The following is a 6,000-nucleotide window of genomic DNA, read 5'->3' as shown; positions in this document are numbered from 1 at the left end:
TGTTCATGTGGGGAGAGGGTCGATAATCCGATCCTGCGTTTATGTAGTCTGCCAAAGATGAATTTTTTTATAATTAAATTTGGGATAAACATGTTATCAACAAGTTATGTATTCAGCAGCAGTCCTAATTTAGCATCATCGTTCAACTCCAAATCTAAACTTAATATCCCGTAGTTGGCTGGACTTAATTCCCAACTTTGAACCTCCCTTCATTAATACCCCCTTGGACCCAATTTTTTCACCGGACAATTCATCATAAATCCCACGTAACTGCTGCCAGATGGTGCGCGGTGTGGTTGCTGGCACAGCTGCCTTGGCCTGAAAATGGTCATGGGACTTACACTTTCAAAAATATTGTTTTTTCCACCATCTTGTACATACTTGATTTCGTGTCTGTGTACCTGTCTTGTACCATATTTGCCTTCTGTTATGTATTTCAGCTGTTGTTCCTTCACTGCCCCGCTTTTCGTCCCTGGCATCCCATTGCTTCCCAGTGGTTGTGTCCACTCTGATGTTTGCTGTTATTCCCCCATCACTCTCCTGCCTCCGCGCTCTCCTCGATTGTGATCGCCTCTTCTCTTATCTCCCTTACATCCTCTCTGACATGGAGTTTCTTTTACCTCCCTCCTGCTTCTGTCTTTCACCCAACTCATTAACTGCGACAGAACAGACTGCCCAGACTTAGGTTGTTGCCTTACATGAATCCGTCTAATTCATTATTCAAATATTCCAAGCCTAGGACGTAAGCACCACCAGATACTGCGGCAACATTTCTCAGCTGATTGTTATCCACACCAACAGTCATGCCAGACAGATGCCACTGTGTTTAGACTTTTAGCGTTTTAGTGTCCTGGCGTTTCCCCTTTACACTATCACACTTTTTACATATATCGTTTAAATACTGAAGGTCAGTAGTTTTAATTCTCTGTGCGTGGTTCATCTTTATTATTTTATTTAGCTATTTCCAGACAACTGTAGGCAGTCTAGGAGGTCCGTGTTGTAGAGAATGTCAGGTAACAGTATGTGTTGGGGTGAACCCTGTATAATATTAAGCTAAACTGAGTTGTCAGTAGGACAGGTGTTCGTCCTGCTGTGAGGAACCACCAGAAGCGTCACATCACGACACATATCATTTTAGCATAAATCCAAGGTACCACCCTAGAATATTCAGAGTCCAGTCACCAGTTTTTGCCTCCCATCCTTCTTTTTCATTTCCCACAGCCTCCCCTCATCCCCCCCCCCCTCTCATAACCCCCCTCTTCTTCTTTTCCTTTTCCCTTTGAACCTTCACATCTTACCGTAGTTACTAACGATACCGATATTATTTATTTTTTGTCGTGACATGAATTCTTGATTTTATATCACTTAATATTCACCACTCATTAACCTTTCACCAACACGAATAAGTTCTGGACTGTGATAGCTTATCACTGTAATGGTTATAGTTCAAACTGCAGCTCATTCACACATGGTGCAACCTTGCTTTTTCGAATATAATATATTCAGCAAGAAATTTTACTGGAACATGGAGTTCATTACGTCTGTCTCATGTGAAAAGGGTTAAGGTTGGAGTCTGTGGCGCGGTAATTGGAGTCTCTTCTGTATATGAGTATGTCTACTTTGCCAACCCGTTCCTCAGATTTCCCATTAGACACTCCTCTACTCTTCTCCGACTCCCCCCATCTTCACTGTCTTCTTCCACACCACCGTTCTTCGCTATCTTCACCCACTATTCCATTCTCTACTATCTTCTCCCACTCTTCCCTTCTTCATTCTCTTTTTCACATGTTCCTCATTCTCTTCCCATTGACCTCAGTCTCTTCTTCCTGCCTGCTTTCCTTGTCTTTAACTCATCGAATAGTGATGTTAGTTATATCCTTCCACATAACAGACATCCACGAAAGGACCAACATGTCTGTTGTTGTTTGCTTTTCTTTGTACTCCTTTGTAGTACTCATTTTTACTTCCCCTCCACTCCTCTTCATTCTCTCTTTCTCCTCCTCCTCCTACTCCTCTTACTCCCTTCTTCCTTCTCCGACCCACCAACACCATTATTGCCCCTACACACGCTTCCTCTCAGCCTCCTGTCGTCACACAGCTGATGTTTTGGGGAAGGAAATAAAATCATTTATCGATGTTTCCGTCAGCTCTGGTGTAGTGACTTTATGGTGAGTGGTGGTTGTGGTGTGGTATTATGGTGGTAATTGTTGTAAGGTATGAGTGATACTGATGTGGTTACGGTGACCGTGGTATTACGGTGGTGGTGAAATTGTCGTAGAGAAAATTGTTGAATTCAATGTTGAAGTGTAAAGTGTGGTGATGGAGAAAAAATGTTGCGATGGCTTCTTTTGAGGGTGTGATGATGTGATGGTGGTCCTTCCTCTCGCCTTCCTCTCCTCTCTCCATCCCATTAGCGTCCTTCCGCCAGTCCGCCTCCCAGGCATTCCCGTTTTCAGGAACAAAAGAAAAATCCCAAGGCTGGGATCCGGTAAAAGATTTTTCCTTCCTTATCAAGATCCGTTCTTTTCTAGATACCCTGTTGCACTCCGGAGACTGGAGGTCATAGTCAGGGGGAAAACAGACAGAAAAAGGGATTTAGGGCTGGAAAGTTGCGTGTGTACATGAAAACCCGAGGAAACCGATCAACTCTTGCGTTAGGGAGTTGAACAGTAAAGAGGCGAAAGTGTGTTGGTGGGCAGACGTTGTGTGCCGCCGTTTTGTAATACAGATGCAAGCATGGTTCCGATGAGCAGAGAGAGAGAGAGAGAGAGAGAGAGAGAGAGAGAGACATCAGCGAGAGGAGGGGAGCTAAAAGTGAACAACCCTGTGTAAAATGAGCCTCATGTAATGAGTCCCACGACAATTTCCCCTTTCCCCTAACATATATAAGATTACCTCGTATATACAGCGCTGCTTGAATACTGAATAAAACCCCTCTACGCAGAGGCTGCTTCTGTTACTGCCTGAAAAGAACACATCCTTCCTCCACACATTAATTCTCTACTATATACCCAGGGCCGGACTCTGGGGTGGCCCCACGGGGCCTGTGCCCCGGGCCTCCCACCAGAAGAGGCCTCCCACCAAACGCTGGGCAACTTGACATTTGGTATTTTTCATTACCAGATCAGGGCCGACTTGGTAATGACAAATTCGTCTGATAATGAATAAGCATGATCTGATATTGTTTAACAACAGATAGATTTTTCTTTTTTTTTTCTTTGTGCCTGTGTCCCTTTATCTAATGTTTATTTCTTTAAAATTTGTTCTTTGTGTCTGCTTAGGCAATTTTGCGGGATATGAATCGAATGGAAAAAAGGCTTGGCCATCAGCTGATCGGACAAACAAAACATTCTAAATTGGTAGAGGCTGCACTCCACTCCTACTTGCTGGTCAAAACCTTTAACCCCTGAAAGAATATACCTGTATTTATATATAACATGTACTGGTTATTGTTAACAATAATAATAATAATAATAATAATAATAATAATAATAATAATAATTGTCAATAAAAGTTTTGACATTATTTTATTATTATTATTATTATTATTATTATTTTTATTTATTTATTTTTATTAAGTAATGTAATGCTCAGTGGACCAGGAATGCAATGAATCGTTTTAAAAATAATATCAGATATGGTGTGTAGCCAAAACAGATCAGCTAATAGTGTGGTCACATGTTTCACTTCGTATCTTGCTGTGATTACTGACAGCCACACGACTTTGTTTGTGTGCACTGAACTATTTAATTCATTACTGGAGCCTATATTTCATCAGAGGAGCTGACACAAGTGTGTGTTTACAATATAGTAAAGTCATTATGTATAATATCAGTCAAAATACTTTGGGAGCAACGTAGACTACTCTGACTAATCTTGACCAAAATTCAAGCTGCCGAATCGCTAGTTTGTGGGGTTTTAGCGCTTGTTACGAGGACTGTTACAGTTTCGATCCTATCACTAGTTCTGAAATCGCTAGCTGAAGAAACGCTAGATGAGGTGCCCCACTTTATCATGGGTCGTCGGGAGCGAGTCGTATCGAGCAAGCGAGCATATCGTTGCGACAGTACGAAGGTTAAAAATGTATCTTCATTTAGCATCATGCTAATTTGATGCTAGCGATGGGCCCCCCACCAAAACGGGCCCCAGGCTCCCCACATCCCAAATCCGGCACTGTATATACCACACACCAAGCTTCACCATACTGTACACTCCCACCACACACCTCTTCACCACACACCACTCACCACTCCACAACACACCCCTCCACCACACACCACTGTCAAAAATTGTTTTTGTGTTGACACCTAATAAAAGAGCCATTTTCTCCTCTGGTGGCGTCCTGATGCCATCAAAGTTCTGTGACAACGTCATCATACACACCTTCACAACTACCACATCACACACGCAGAATGAGGGAGGGAGACGGGAAAGAGAGTGTGAGGATGGGAAGAGGGAAGGATCAGGGAGGAAGGGAAGGGTGAGGGAAGAAGGGAAGGATCAGGGAAGAGGGAAGGATCAAGGAGGAAAGGAAGGATGAGGGAGAAAAGGAAAGATGACTGGGCAAAGTGAGGGAGAAAGTAAGGGGTGAGGGAAGGAAGGAATGGTGGGGAAGTCATGAAAGGAAGGGTGAGGGAGGCGAAGCAGGTGAAGATGGGAAAGGTGTGAGGAGAGGGGAAGTGTGTGGGAGGATGAGAAGTGTGCGACAGGATTGGAAGGGTGGGGGAGGCAGAGTGAGGAAGAGAATGAGGAGTGAGGGAGAGAGAGAGAAAGGGGGAGGAAGGGTAGAGTGAGAAAGGGAGAGTGAGAAAGTGAGGGAATGATGAGGGAGACAGTGAGAGAGGAAGGAAAGGGTGGGGAAGGCAAACTTTAGATGGCGATCTCAGCTGAAGTGAATATTCCTCACTGTCAGATAGCCCGTTCCTTCCTTCCTCAGTCTTCCACTCTCACCCTTCCCTTCCTCCTTCACCTCCCCTCTCTTTCCAACTTCATTCCCGTTACATCGCCCTTTCCTCCTTAATTAGCTCTTCTACGTTACTAATTCCCCTCTTCCTTCACGCATTCACCTCACCTATCCTTCTTGTCACATCACCTTCATCCAATGTCGACCTAACTTAAAGAATTACTTGATATTACATCCCCTCTCAGTTCCCCTGCCTTTACCTCCACGATACACATGCGTCTTCCTGCTTCCCTTTCCTTCTTCCTGTCCGTACATCCAGTATTCCCCTGTCTTCCTCAACCCTGTTTTTCTGTCTGCCCGTCTCATATCTGCCCGTCATTCTGTCTCTACCGACAGTGTGTGATGTTTTTCATTCCTTTTATTTTATATATACAATATTTTACTGGTAAAGAAATAGACAGTATTCTGAGTAGCGCATACCTCCGCCAACGCCTAAACCTTACAAATCAGATCGCCACTAAGATTTCATAAACTCTTCCTTGGCCCAGAACCTGTATATCCACAAAATATAATTGAAATCCATCAATTACTTCTTGAGATTTCTTGTAGACAGTCAAAGAAACAGACAAAAAAATTCCTAGATCCGCATCTACTGTAGATCCGGGTCCGCCTCAAATCCTAATCAACCTTTTCTTGGCCAATGGGCTACCCCTCCAGAAAATTTCCTCAAAATTCGACTCTAACTTTTTTAGATATTTGATGAACAGACAGACAGAGACAGATACGGGTGATCACATAACCTCCGCTCAACTTCTTTGGCGGAGGTAAAAACCGGACAAGTGCCTTTCTGTCCCTCCACCTCAACATCAGCCTTATTGAACTTGTATATTTAATACATGTTGTCCTTGAGAGGAGAGCCATTAGTCTGGCTGTGGCAGTGTGGTGCAGGTTCTTTGAATTTCAGCTTAGCATGTCCTGAAGAATATGAGTGATTGCCTGTTCCGTGTAAGCTCTTGCCGTCCCTAATTTTGCTTGCTGTTTCTGCAATAACGAAGGCTGGCACAGGACTTTCCATGGGATAAGGTTACTGCCACACT

The sequence above is a fragment of the Coenobita brevimanus genome, chromosome 73 (assembly GCF_032717465.1).
Source record: "Coenobita brevimanus isolate Jiangsu-jjx chromosome 73, ASM3271746v2, whole genome shotgun sequence".
Classification (NCBI taxonomy): Eukaryota; Metazoa; Arthropoda; class Malacostraca; order Decapoda; family Coenobitidae; genus Coenobita; species Coenobita brevimanus.
This window is presented reverse-complemented; position numbering follows the sequence as displayed.